This window comes from Delphinus delphis, chromosome X, assembly GCF_949987515.2.
Source record: "Delphinus delphis chromosome X, mDelDel1.2, whole genome shotgun sequence".
NCBI classification, from domain to species: Eukaryota; Metazoa; Chordata; class Mammalia; order Artiodactyla; family Delphinidae; genus Delphinus; species Delphinus delphis.
Window position 1 is genome coordinate 107,723,584 of NC_082704.1, and position 15,349 is coordinate 107,738,932.

The window sequence follows — 15,349 nt, forward strand, 5'->3', positions numbered from 1 at the left end:
TGCTATTGTTTGAAGGTAGAAAACGACAGCTGTCACTATTTCATTAAATAAGGAACTAGGAAAGCCAAGACTCAATAAAAACTACCCTCCCCACAAAATAACACCTTGGATGTACCTGAGAATATCAATTTACCAACATGAAGCCAAGACAAAGAATTCCCACACAGCACCATGGCACTGCCTACAACGAGCTATGTAAAACTGCAGTTGTCAAGGAATTTGGTATTTATTTCTGAAACAACCTAGCAGCCTCCAAATGATGGTACAACAGATGCTCCTATAGTACTTTGAATAGCTTCAAGATACAATGTACAGTGCTAATCAAATTAGTAAATAACTACATATTCCCTAAAGCGGAATCTACTTCTAAACTACAAGTTCCACATTTCAAAAAAAAGGAACCCAGAGCTTCTGTCCAGTTTTCTATAAGCATCTGTACATCAAACAAGTACATATAACTAAGATAAACTAAATAAGTTGAGCTCGATGTGGACATTTTCAATTATTTCAACTTGTTTCTTTCTTGTGCATTACCACAGCAATAAAAGTGGGATAACTAGCCCCAAGGATAAAAGATGATTTCTTTTTTTAATAAACAGAATCTCTAAAATCATACCCACATATATTTCTATTCAAATCAGATAATGTGCCTTTCCACCATATTGCTTCCACAGTCATTGGACTGCTGGGGAGACACATTTGAAAGTAAGTAATCCAAATTCCATTTGGGGACGCACTGTTATTGTGATGCTATAAACACTCCACAGGCTGCAAACATGAACACCCTGGGGAACAAAAATAAGCTATGGAACAAAAGAACTCAAAATATTAAATATGTACCTGAGTGTGTACTCAAGGCGCTCTATGTATCACGAGAAGGGGAAAAGAGGACATGTATATGCTAAGTAGGGCAATCTCCAAACCCTAACGGTGCACAAATATCAATAATTCTTATGTGTCAAAATTCTGGCTTCTGTACCAGAATTTGACTTTTGAAACAAATTCAGCTAACACAGGTTCCTTATCATACCCTTTCCCTTCTCCTCTCCTTCTCTTCAAACCCAAGCAGGCAGGAGAACGTTGATATGCAGACAATGTTGTGACAATCAGTTGGCTGCATCCATTTTATGTATCTCTGTATTTCAACTAGTGGTAAGAAGTATAAAATCTAACCTGGAGAGTCATTAATGAGCAGAAAACAAAGCCTATCAAAGGCAATTACTCAGGTTATTACACTGTCCCTAAAGCACTGAGAAGGGCTCATGGGTCACCCATATAAGTGTATTCCCATGATAATCTGCATTGTTTCTTGGAAGATTTCTCAGTCTCCTCTCACCCCCATCCAGGTGTTCCTAACCATGTTACAACAGAGAAGGAAAACTCCAGTTCATAACCTATAGTACAACAAACCTCAGACTTTAAAATCAGTTTCAAAGTGCCTATGATCATCAAAATTTGATATATGTGTGTGTGTGCATACAGGGTAATTATTTCTTCTTCTCACTATGCTCAGATAAAATTGGTTTTGCCCCCCAAAAAGGCAAAATAATAGACAGGGTCAAGGGGGTGAGCTTTCAATCACAAAGACGTGGGTTCCAGTTGCAGCTTGCTGCTACTTTCTAGCTGGAACTTAAGCAAGTTACTTACTCTCCCTAAGCCCCAGTTTCTTCATTTGTAAATCTGGACAAATAATAGCACCTACCTTCCAGGGTTGTGGTGAGGATCAAATATTTTAATGCACAGAAAGTCCCTATCTCAGTGCCGCAATACGTGGTAAGTGATCGATCAATGGTGGCTTAAACAGGCTTCCAGGCTGAGTTAGCTCTACATGAAATTGTAAAGTAATCAAGCTTGTTTCTAGTGCTTTCTCCATAAATGTTTTTTCCTCCTCCCTTCTCAGGATATTGGTAGCCAAAAGGCCTTCTGCTAACCCAAGACATTGGCACTCCTTGTGCAGGACTCTTGCACAAACTGGACCTGCCCTAACAACCAAACAAAAGCCCATGCTCTCAACATTTCCTCTGTTTCCATAGTAGAGGCAACGCTCCAACAAGAGATAACGTCTGAAAATGCTTTGCCACATTCCTCATCCTAGACAACAAGGCCTTTTCTTTATGTACACTTTCTCAATGAAATTATAACATACCTACAGAAAAGTGCACCAATTATAAGGTGAAGGATTTTCACAGAGTAAACACACCCACATAACCAACATTATGACCAGAACCCCTGGAGCCCCTTATGCTCCCTTCCAGTCACTATCTCCAATCAAGACAACCAGCATCCTCTTTTGTGAAGTGCTTACTCAACTCTATTTCCCACATTTCTATTGGTAATCTTTTTTCTTATTAATTTATAGAAGCTCTTTATATATTCTACACACAAATCCTTTGTTGAATATTTGTATTGCAAAGTCTTCTTCCATTCCCCAGACTTCATTTCCTTAATGGTATCATGTAATGAACTGAAATTATTTTAATGTAGTCTAACGTGATCACTTTTTCCATCTTTGGTAAGCATATTTTGTGTGCTATTTAAGAAACCTTTGCCTACCCTGAGGTCATGAAGATAGTGCCTAATGTTCTCCTCTAGAATCTTTACTGTTTCACATTTGGGTCTACGGTCCACATAGATATTGGGTTTTGCCCATGCCTTTGTAACACAGGCTTGGCCTCACAGGGGACGAATCATGTGAGAATTTTAATAAAGAAGGTATTTTTGGTCATTGGGCCTCAAATATTATCACAAAAAATTACTTTTAGTGCATAAAATAGGCATTAACAATGGCTATTCTCCATTAGATTAAGTGCTCTCTGGGTCAGGGACTGAGTCACATTCACCTTTGAACACCCAGGGCTTAGCGCTTAGCATGGTTGGTATTCAATGTTTGCCGAGTTGAATTTCTGTCAAGGAAAGTCTGAGAGAGTTTTTCGCCCAAATGAAAAGGAAATGTGAGAAACTGGACTTATTTTGTTATTTCTTTTTATAATCAGCAATGTCCTAATTATACTAACATTCATTATCTCCTTTTCTCACATTGCAGTCCGCATATCATACAATGAGATCCAAGATTTCATCTGTTTTTGTGAATACCGGTTTTTAAGCTACGTAAGTCTCGTTTCACCAGTGGTCTCAGGTTGACCTTCCACTTCCCTGCTCTTCTATGGCGGGGGTGGGGGGGGGGTACTTACTGGCATTCAACCTCCTTTAACCGCAGAAGCCAGACAGGACTATCAACTCTACTCCGTCCACATTCTCCTGCTCAGACAGGGCCTTTATTGAGAGCTCTGGAATAAGAAGAGGGAATTCCAAACAAAGAAAAACGATACTCCTAAGGACTTGGCAGTCCCCTGGTAAGTCAAGAGCTCACGACAGTCACATACAGCTCAGGCCAGTCATCTGGAGACTTTGCAATATTTAGGACTTTGCCAACTAATACTGTTTTCAAAAACTCCACACGCACAAAGTTTTAGGCCTGTGAGCAAACACCTACCAAGAACCTCGGTGTTAAGGTGACGCCATTTAAACAAGATGGTCCCAGAGCATAAGGATTATTTCAAAACACGCTCCTCTGTGTTCTTTCTCCGGACCCTGTAATCCTTTTATGTGCCTGTTCTAAAGGGGATCCTCTGGCTACTTGCTAAGAGCTCGCTGGAGCTGTGTGCCTGATTTGCTTAATATTTAGAAACAGCAACTGCATTCTAAAGCCTTCAGTCAAATGTCATCAAGGTGAATTCTCAATTTCATGTAGATTATGCCAGCATTTCCTTTAGAAATCAGTGGGAGTGTCCTCTTAATTCTAGCGAGCGAGAGAGAGAGAGAGAGAGAGAGAGAGAGAGAGAGAGAGAGAGAGAGAGAGAGAGAGAGAGAGAGAGAGAGAGAGAACATGAGAAATCAAACTTTGGAAAACCAAATCTACATTTTAAGGGAAGGTGTGCCCTTCCACACCTACATAAGAAACAGAATGTTCTCTAGACACATATTTTTTTAAACCTATCATATGATGGCCTGGTTTCTCCTTTGGTGGTACTTAAAAACCACCTTTGGCTGGTCCATGGTTGAATGTCGCCTCTAATCTTACTATTTTTAGTCTCTGTTGATTTTCCAGGCTACAGACTTCAATCTGGTTTCCAGCCTCCTCAGTTTATTTACCGTACTGAAAAATTTCATTTTTCTAACTTACACTTCATGGGTATTAAGTTCTAATGCAGTTAGATGTGGAGACTCTAAATCAGCTTGCAAAGCTCATTGTTATTCTCATTAAAAAATAAAATTCAAGTTAACTAAGTCATGGTCTGTGGATCCCATAACCCTCATGTTTTCACACGAATTGTGTGACACTCGACTTTGCAGTTCCTCAGCCCCATAGCCGGTCAAGCATGGGATTAACTGAGTCTGTCTGACACACTGAAAAGACAATAAGAGCTGATATTTCCCATTCTTCTGGAAAACTCCCACCCAAACATAGGTAGAGAAGCTGTCAGAATGCTTTTCTCTGTTCATTTTTTATGATCATCTCATAAATGATAATTGTTGGTTGGCATTAGCTTAAGAAAAAGGGGCAGAGATTATTTTAGGGGCATGAAAAACCTCGAACTCATCTATCTAAATCATGGGTTACCAAATAACATAAAAATATTCCCCTTTTAACACAAAAGACCTCTTTGTCCATAATGAAATCAATTTTATACAACTGCCAGACACTACAAAAGTCTCACAGAAGCTAACTCTTTTATTATGTGCACTTATAAGTGAATTTTTAAGGATTACACTTACCAGGGTCACACTTCAAAATAATTTAAATTTTAACATCACTCTTTGATAGCATAGCATTACAATGAATCTGCCAATATAATATTTTAACTCATAAAAATAGCTTTCCTATTTAGATAATTTGAATCTTAGCAGATAATTCAATGTAAGGCCTGTGCTGAACTTAGAGTCATTAAAATTCATCTTCAGTTTTTTTTCCCTACAGTACAAATCTTAATTACATTTTTCCTGCCTATTTCTACCATCTTAACATTACAAGAAAAGGCCATGTATTGTTACATACCCCCCGCAGTGGTCCTTCCTGAGCAGTCCTGAGACATCCAAGGACCCTGGTGACAGCGTTCACTTATTAAGCACCTGTTCTGTGCCAGGTATATTGTACATGACCTCAATTAATCCCCCACCAACCCTAAGCAGCATGTATCATTAACCCTAGTCTACAGGCAAGAACTGTCATAATTTGTCCAAGGAAACTCAGCTAGTAAAAGTTAGAGCTTGGATTTGGACCCAGGTCCCTGACTCCTGCTCATCTGACCGTCAGGTACCCAGTAAAATTCTGCAAGTCACTTTCCTAAGTAAGAACAAGGCCCCCAGGTAGCTAAACCAGAGGCAGTCCTCATGGACTTTCTTGACAGAGCTCTCCACCATAACTGGAAGAAACGCCTTCTCCGGTTATATCAAGACTTGTTTTTGTAGTGGTGGAGTGACCCTGTGCTGAGCCATCTACCCCCTTTGCCCTGTAACCATATTTGTGACCAGTGACACACACTCCTGATGCTCCTAGTCATAGGTAGGAGGCCTGGTGAGGTTAGATCAAAACAAAATTAGCTGGGCCCGAAAGCTTCACTTCACATTATGTCCTCCTAGTCTAAACCAGTGGTTTCCAAACTTGAGCATGCATCAGTATCATCAGAGGGGCTTCTTTTCGCTTTTGTTTTAATTGAGGTATAGTTGATTTACAATGTTCTGTTAGTTTCTGGTGTACAGCAAAGTGATTCAGTTATTCACATATATATTCTCTTTCATATTCTTTTCCATTATGGCTTATTACAGGATATCGAATATAGTTCCCTGTGCTATACATTTGGACCTAGTTGTTATCTATTTTATATATGGTAGTTTGTTTCTGCTAATCCTAAACTAATTTATCCCTGCCCCCCCACCCCTTTCCCCTTTGGTAACCATACGTTTGTTTTCTAGGTCTGTGAGTCTGTTTCTGTTTCATAAATAAGTTCATTTGTGTCATATTTTAGATTTCACATATAAGTGATATTATATGGTATTTCTCTTTATCTTTCTGACTTACTTCACTTGGTATAACCTCTAGGTCCATCCATGTTGCTGCAAATGGCATTATTTCATTCTTTTTTATGGCTGAGTAGTATTCCATTGTGTATACATACCACATCTTCTTTATTCATTCATCTGTCAATGGACATTTAAGTTGTTTCCATGTCTTGGCTATTGTAAATAGTGCTAAGAACTTTGGGTGCATGTACCTTTTTCAAATTAGACTTTTCTCCAGATATATGCCCAGGAGTGGGACTGCTGGATCATATGGCAACTCTATTTTAGTTTTTGAAGGAGTCTCCACACTGTTTTCCATAGTGCCTGCACCAATTTACATTCCCATCAACAGTGTAGGAGGGTTCCCTTTCCTCCACAACAACTCCAGCATTTGTTATTTGTAGGCTTTTTGATGATGGCCATTCTGACTGGTGTGAGGTGGTACCTCATTATAGTTTTGACTTGCATTTCTCTAATAATTAGTGATGTTGAGCATCTTTTCATGTGCCTGTTGGCCATGTGTATGTCTTCTTTGGAGAAATGTCTATTTAGGTTTTCTGCCCATTTTTTTGATTGGATTTTTTTTTGTTATTGAGTTGTATGAGCTGTTTGTATATTTTGGAAATTAAGCCCTTGTCGGCCACATCATTTGCAAATATTTTCTCCCAGTAGGTTGTCTTTTTGTTTTGTTTACGGTCTCCTTTGCTGTGCAAAAGCTTATAAGTTTGATTAGGTTCCATTTGTTTACTTTTGTTTTTACTTCTATTGCCTTGGGAGACTGACCTAAGAAACATTGGTACGTTTATGTCAGAGAATATTCTGCCTATATTCTCTTCTAGGAGTTCTATGGTGTCATGCCTTATATTTAAGTCTTTAAGCCATTTTGAATTTACTTTTGTGTATGGTGAGAGGGTGTGTTCTAACTTCACCTTTCCAGCTTTCCCAACACCACTTGCTGAAGAGACTGTCTTTTCTCCATTGTATATTCTTGCCTCCTTTGTCGAAGACTGACTGTAGATGTATGGGTTTATTTCTGGGCTCTCTATTCTGTTCCATTGATCCATATGTCTGTTTTTGTGCCAATACCACGCTGTTTTAATTACTGTAGCTTTGTAGTATTGTTTGAAGTCTGGAAGGGTTATGCCTCTAGTTTTGTTCTTTTTCCTCAGGATTGCTTTGGCAAATCTGGGTCTTTTATGGTTCCATATACATTTTAGGATTATTTGTTCTAGTTCTGTGAAAAACGTCATGGGTAATTTGATAGGGATCATATTAAATGTGTAGATTGCTTTGAGTAGTGTGGCCATTTTAATAATATTAAGTATTCCAACCCAAGAGCATGGGATAGCTTTCCATTTTTTTGAACCATCTTTAATTTCCTTTATCAATGTTTTATAGTCCTCAGCATAAGTATTTCACCTCCTTGATCAGGTTTATTCCTAAGTATTTTTTATGTGATTTTAAAAGGGATTTTTTTTTAACTTTCCCTTTCTGATATTTCAATGTTAGTGTAAAGAAATGTAACAGAAATGTAACAAATGTCAATCTTGTATCCTTCTACAAGATTGCTGAATTCATTTATCAGTTCTAGTAGTTTTTGTGTGGACTCTTTAGGGTTTTCTATATATAATATCATGTCATCTACATATGTTGACAATTTCACCTCTTCTCTTCCAATGTGGATACCTTTTATTCCTTTTTCTTCTCTGATTGCTGTGGCTAGGACTTCCAATACTATGTTGAATAGAAGTGGTAAGAGTGGGCATTCTTGTCTCGTTCCAGATTTTAGCAAGAAGGCTTTCAGCTTTTCACCATTGACTATTATGTTGGCTGTGGGTTTGTCAGAGGGGCTTGTTAAAACACAGAGTGGGGCTTCCCTGGTGGCGCAGCGGTTGAGAGCCCGCCTGCTGATGCAGGGGACACGGGTTCGTGCCCCGGTCCGGGAGGATCCCACGTGCCGCGGGGCAGCTGGGCCCGTGAGCCATGGCCGCTGAGCCTGCGCGTCCGGAGCCTGTGCTCCGCAACGGGAGAGGCCACAACAGTGAGAGGCCCGCATACCACAAAAAAAAAAAAAAACAAAAAACCACAGAGTGTTGGGTCCTTCTGCCAGAGTGTCTGATTCAATAGCTCTGGGGTGGGGGCCAGAAGTTTGCATTTCAAACAAATTCCCAGGTAATGCTGATACTGCAGGTGGAGAAAAGTACTTTGAGAACCACTACTTTCAACCAACAGCACTCACCAGCCCTCCTTCCCCCAAAGCTTTACTAAGGTATAGTTGACAGTTATCAGCAGTCCTTCTTGATGCCTGTGACCCCAGGACATCACCAGCCCAGATTTCTTCCTCTCCCATTCCCCACCTGACCCAATGTTAGATCAGAAGCTTTACCCTTTCTTTGCTGGTTTCCTCACTCTGTAGCTCCATTTTAATTCAACATCAACATTTTTCAAGGAGAACGTTACTTTGTTTTGTCCTGGAAACACTCTCCTTGCACTGGCCCATTTAGGCCTTAGTCCTCAGTTCTGAAAAACCCGGCTTTGAAAAGTTCCTTTCTTAAAGATGAAATGCAATATGTGTTTGAGGTGAGAGTCGATTCACTGGTTTAAGAAAAAAAAAATAATCAGCACTATGCCAGAAAGACTTCCAAATGAAAAAAACAACACAGGATAGCTATTTTCAACTCCTGCTTATACCACACCCTACAGAGAGGAAGAGTGGGATAAATATTGCATCCCTGAAATCCTAAAAAATCTGAGCTCCAGACTTCACGATTCCTCTCTCATCTATGACAGCGGCATCAAAACACTGTAAACATAGGTTTAAAAAGCCACTTCCCCAACTAACCCCTGTTTTCACTCCCACCTTCCATGAGGAGGTGAGAGCAGCAGAGGTTCTATTCTTGGCTATTCAAACCACAGTGTGTGGTCAAGGGCATCTGCCCCTCTAAAACTGGGTTTATGACAGTGAGGGGTTCAGAGCTGTGCTCTCTTTTCTTTCTCTGTCCAGAATCCTCTCCTGCAAAAAAAAAAAAAAAAAGGAAGCAATAGTATCCTTGGCACAAGCAGAGGACCCAAAAGGGCAAGAGGTCTGGTGGGACAGAAGTTAACTTCCGCACCCACTGGCTGTGGCTGAAGCTCCCCTAGCTGATTCTTCCAGGTGTCTGGGAGCGTTTCAAAAAAAAAGAGGGGCTACAGAGAAGACACAATGACCCTTCATGCTGAAAGGAGAAGAAAGGAGAGAAAAGGATACCCAATAATGCTTGAGGTTTTCTGTAACAAAGACGACAAACTCTACCTTCATCTGGATCCCAAGCTAGAAAACAGAATAGCATGCTGGGGCCTTCAGAACTTATCTCCGTACATCAACTTCCTCCTCCAAGCCACGCAGCCAGCACGCTCTGGCAAAATGCATCGCTCATCGGCACCCCCTGACATGACATTTACAAATGGCTTCCCGCTGCCCGAGGACAGAAGCTAAAATCTTTAAACAGCCTACAAGGCCTATGTGCTCTGGTCCCTCCTCTCTCTTCAGTTTTGTCTTGTGTCCCCATTGCCTTCCAACTCTGAGCTCCAATCACACTGGGCTTCTTGGGTTTCCTCAAAGGCACCAGCTGGACAGAGCCTCTGCTCATGCAGCTCTTTCCGCCTGGGTTAAATTTGGAGACATTTGAAATGCTAGACCCATAATCTGTGGGGGACAAATTATATGGCTGGATTGGTTTGGGCAACTCACATAATTTTCCTGACCTTCGCTTCCTCAGATGTAGGGCAAAGACAGAAATAAACAATGATGGCAACATCACAGAATTAGAATGAGGAACCATAGAGAAAACAAATGATTTGCTAAAGGAATAAAATTAGTAACAAGAAACGCTTGGGCCTTGGGGAAGTGAATTTATGAATTCAGAATAGACAGCAGGTAGGAGAAGCAGTTCAATTTGGAACTCAATCTAAAAGGTCACTACAGGAAGTCTGGTTAGTGACACAGGCAAACTTGTGAGTGTACTAGCACATATTTGTGAGTGTGTGTTTCTCTCTCATAAATATAAGCTCCCATACCTATCTTAACTGTTGTTGAAAATAAAATTCCCCTCTCATTTTATAAATTAAAAGGTCCATGCATGTTTTAAAAAGTATCTCTCACTGTGCAAATATCAACACTGATGAGGCTTTCCAAACGAACATATCTTGTTTGTGACAAGTTATTATCCAACCAGCCTATAATTAATTTTCCCGTTATGGGTAGTGCCTTTTTACATGGAATGTTCTCTTGACACTTTAAAGCAAATAGTCCGTCATTACTAATTCATTAAGTATTCACACAGATGCTATTAATCACAATGAAGTAATGTGGTATTAATGGGTAGGTTATTAATCTGCAATTACATGCAGATTTCCTAATAAATTCAAGTTGCCCAAGTTTTTTGAGGAGAAAGGCAAGGGAAAACCAAATGAACAAATCTTTCAGAAAACAAATTAAGGGGAAGAAATACCTCTCCCTGTACCATAAGAGAGAACATATAAAATTTCTGTTTTCTTTTCATCTTAAGAAATCTTCGTTCGTACCCAATACAATGACATTTGCATTATACAGGTTTTCAACAAAATAATAATATAAATGAAGGAAAAACAAACCACCCATGCACCCTGGAGAGGAGCTGAATTTCTTTAATGGCATACCATGTTCTTAGATGTAGCAAAGCCTGGCTGCTCAACATGTGGTCCCTGGAACAGCAGTGTGGGCATCACCTAAGAACTTGCCAGAAATGCAGACTCTCATGTCCCTTCTCAGACCTACTGAAACAGAATCTGCATTTTAACAAGATTCCCAGGTGATCCATGTACACATTCAAGGTTGAGAAGAAGGGTATCAAAGTACAGTTTTGTACTTTGTACTCCAGCTGCAAAGTGGAGTAGAAGGAAGTGGGGGAATTTGGCTTACACACCATTGTACATGAAAGCCTAGGTGTGCTGAGGAGGGAACAGCAGGCAAATCTCATTGAAATTGTTCAGAAGTACATAAACAAGGTGGATGTGACAAGCAGCTGGGGAATCTGGATTATTAGGAATACAATTTACATACCATGTTTCATGAAATCTAAGAAGCACGTTTTTTTTTTTTCATCTTAACATCTCTGAAATTGGAATTCATCTTAAAGCTGTCAGCCAGGTACAGTCACAATGTAGATGCCATCGCCTACCCATGTGTGACCTTGATCTAGCAGTTCTTATTGTCAGCACTTCAAATGAGCTGGTTGCCGGGCTAGGAAATTATCGCTTAACTCATCTTCAGAAAGATTTCACTACAGTTTGGCTATGAAATGAAAACTTACTGTATATCCAAAAAGGCAGTCTTGGAGGAAAATCCCTGAGATGACTGGGAACACATTTTAAAGAAATGCTGAATCACTGCTGTTATTGATGGAAAGAGGAGAGTGTTTTGTGAGAAAACAGAAGTACTGATGGTTTGAAATCAAAAATACTGTGAGGAAGTTTTAGGAATACCTTAACCCATCTCTTCTGCTTGCGTTTTCCTTTTTAATTAATGCAAAAGACTAACGTGATAAAAATTAATGTCTAAGTGTAAAAAACTTTCAATGAACATAAAATAAAAATCCCAAGTGCTAAGAAACCACTGTGTAATAGCTTAGTCTTAGTTAGCATACATGAAATAGTGGTGCACCTTGCAGTTGACAGTCTTTTTGATTCATTGAAATATGGTATTAATTTAGTTGAGGCTATGAAAGACAGCAGTGTTTGTGTGTTCTCCTGCTTAATTTTAAGTCAAATAAATATAACCAACAAAACTGCAATAGCATCACCACCAAAGAAGACCCAGTATTTTTCCTCCTGGGAAATAATAAATGTGTCCAGAATATTCAAGCTGTGTTTCAATTTAAATAAAAGAAGGCGAGAGAAAAATTATTCCAAATGACTGCAAAAGCATTTTAAGGACAACTGAACCTCCGGTGAGATGAGACATTTTAGTTCCTGAATGCTGGGTCTCACATCCAGGTCTCAGGGGCAAGAATACAAGTCTGGCTGAGCGGGGAGGCAGGCGTGAGACCTCTGGCAAGGGCAGCTTCGTGGGCGTCCTGCCACAGCGTGGGCTATGCAGCCTTCAGACCTCAGCCGGAGCCACAACTGCCTTTCCTCACCCAGCACTTCCCACACAGTCCCCACTAGACACGTTTCATTCTGGCAACGACCTGCAGCTTTCAAACCCCAACTTCCTCTTCTCCACAGCTCAGAGATTCCAGACTGACACGAACACCTTTGACCTCAATTAAAATAACTGAATTTTAATGTCTTAATTTACTCGCACTGGTGTGTATCCAGAGCAGTGTGTAGTCAAGGGGGAAAAAAGAAATCTCTTTCCTTACATTATTCCAGGACTTGGTCAAAATGTTGGGAAATATAAATTGCGAGAAATTAATAAATTAGGGCATTGCCCAACAGTCTTTAATGTGCGCTAGCAAAGCATACTGCCAGAGTGGTTATTTTCAATGGTTCTCGTTTCAGAAAACTCACAGAACCTTCTCCAGTAGACAGTGGCTACAGTTCTCTACTTGGTTAGTTAGACTGGACATCACACTTCAGTAGGTTCTCAAACTTGGCCGCAGGTTAGAACCACCTGCAGGGGAAGGGTGGTTAAAAAACCAGAAGCCAGCCTGTACCACCCCAGACCAATTACATCAAAACCTCTGAGGATGGGACCCAGGCATCTGTGTCTTTCAAGCTCCCCTGTGATTTCAGTGTGCACCTGGGGTTGAGGAGCACTGGTCTAGAACTGCCCTGTCCAATTCAGAAACGGCTAGTCGCAAGGGGCTGTTGAGCACCTGAAATATAACTGGTCCACAAAGGACACATGTTGCAAGTGTAAGATGCGTAGTGGATTTCAAGGACTTAGTAGGCAAGAAAAAAACGTAAAATGTCTCACAAATAAGTTTTTTTGTATTGATTCCATGAAATGACAATATTTTGGATATGCTGGGTTAGATAAAATACATAATTTCACCTGTTTCCTTTTTACTTTAATGTAGCTATTAGAAAATGTAAAATTACATGTGAGTTGCATCTGTGACTCATTACATTTCTTTTGGACATCACTGCTTTGGAAGATGCCTTTATAGGTCACTAGCTGTGTGAATATGAATGAATTGCTTAACCTCTCCAAGCCGCAATTTTCACAACTGTACAATGGGATAATACCACCTTCCTGGTTTTCAGGGGTTTTACCAGGTCAAAATAATCTGAATTCTAATCCTAGCTCCATCGCCTATTAGCTGTGTGATATTGGGCTGGTTATTGATTGTACTGCTCGGCTACTTCTATTTCCTCATTCCCAAAATGTAGATAAACCTTCCATCTTACAGGCTTGTTGGGAGTTCAGTTTAGAGAGTTCAACAAATGGTAACAAGGGTATTATTAAATAAGGTCACCTCTATTAAGTGCCTAGAATGTTAGGGCCTGCTCTGTGTGATCTACTCTTACGAATTTGGGGAGGGGGCGATCTGTTAAAGGCTCACTTCACAGTAATGAGAAGAAATACCCCCATTATTAGTAAATCAGGGGAGAAATGGGGATTTTTCCACATTGTAAAGATGCTCAACCCATCCACACCTTCAAGTTGCAGTTGAAAAGTTCTCAGAATTGAGGATGAGAGCACAGCTGAAATCATCTCATCAGGCAGTTTGGAAATGCGAGAATGAAATTTTCAACTCCGTTTGGCCATGCATTTGTGTGCAACCAACTTTTAAATTTTTCTGGTGCCTGAGTTTTGCCACTGACCAATTAGGAGTATAGTAAAGGTAAGTGATTGTCCCATTTCTCTAAGACACAGGTTTCAAGGCCCAGGAAATCTGAATCATCTGCTTCTGCTGTGAAATCTGGATGACCCTTGGAAGTTCCTGCAAAAATCCCATATTCTCAGCTCCGTTATTATCCCGGCTTCTGGCAACCAAAAGCAGGAACACGTGGGAACTTGTAGGAGCTTCAGGAATCGTTACCACCAAAGCTCACGTGGGTACGCCTCCGAACTGTTACCACCAAAGTCAGCTAGGATTTTTCTTCCCTTCCCAGTCATCCTCTTTCAGGAAGTGGCTTTTCAAAAATATGCAACTCTTTTGAACAACTACAAAGTAAAATACATTACACACACCAACCATGCAAAATAGGGCCTGGGTGTGGGCAGGTTGAGAAGTGTCACTGTAGGTATATATATATGTCTTTCTCAGGATGCAAATATCCTGTGTCATTAGTCATGCCAAAAACCTTATATTTAGTCAAAAGATCCCAAATTTAGTTGACAATCTTCTAAAGTAAAATGTTTCTATCTTCCTACAACATTCAAGCTAACTAGCAGGAAACTTTTCATAATGTATTGCAATATTTATACTACAAACAAGCCCCCTCATCTGTTTTTCCACTCCTTTTCTTCAGTCTAGTCCCATGCATAGCATTTCCAGGCTGTCACTCCACCTTTCAGAAACCTCAGCTTCCTTGCCCCAAGTCAAAACTCTCACAAATGGATTCTGACATCCTTCATCCGCCATCTCACTCCTGTCATCTCTCACCAACAGCGCTGCTCATTCCTTCCTTCCAACAGACCCAAGTTATACTGATTCGGTCTTCTCCTTGGAACCTCACTCCAGCACCTCCAGATTTACAGCCCCCCTCCACCCGCTGCCATTTCAAGTTCAAACAAGAGTCCCTGTCTTCAAGATCAGACAACAAGCGAGCTCTTTCATACACCACATAATATGTACTTATGAATGAAGACACTACTTTGTATATTACTACTTTCAATCATTTGCACTGTTTATAAATATTTTTAACTACACTATGACAAAGGCTGTATCATCTCTAGTTGGGCACTGACCTTTAACTCCCTGCTTTCATAATAGGTATGTGGTAATAGACAGTAATTTCGTCGATAACTGTGTTTGTTCTGTGGCGTAGGTAATCCCGTAAAGCTTGCACTTAACCAGTTCAAAGCTTGGCACTGGCACAAATCTCCAAACACCTATCTCCAGTTTCATCTAATATCATTATAAACACCTATTAACTGTTGGTAATGTGCTCATTACCCAGGGATTCTAGACAGTGGACTGCTCAAATATTTGGGTATGAGTGGACCAGTGGGTCCATGTAATAGCTGTCTCCACTCAAAACACCTGAATTAGGATGCACCGAAAGGCTGAAGTGAAATAAAACTATACCTCTTGAGGCGTGCCCCAGCAATCTTTACATAGGCAGGGGTTCTTAATCTTTTTTGTGCCATACATCCCCT

The 15,349-nt window shown here is 40.3% G+C and overlaps 1 protein-coding gene across 1 annotated transcript in view; it reads right to left on the minus strand.

Moving 5' to 3' along the window:
- The window catches only part of PHEX (phosphate regulating endopeptidase X-linked), a 198,515-nt gene that overhangs the window by 160,393 nt on the left and 22,773 nt on the right, over positions 1–15,349 (minus strand). The gene's annotated exons all lie outside the window — the stretch shown is intronic.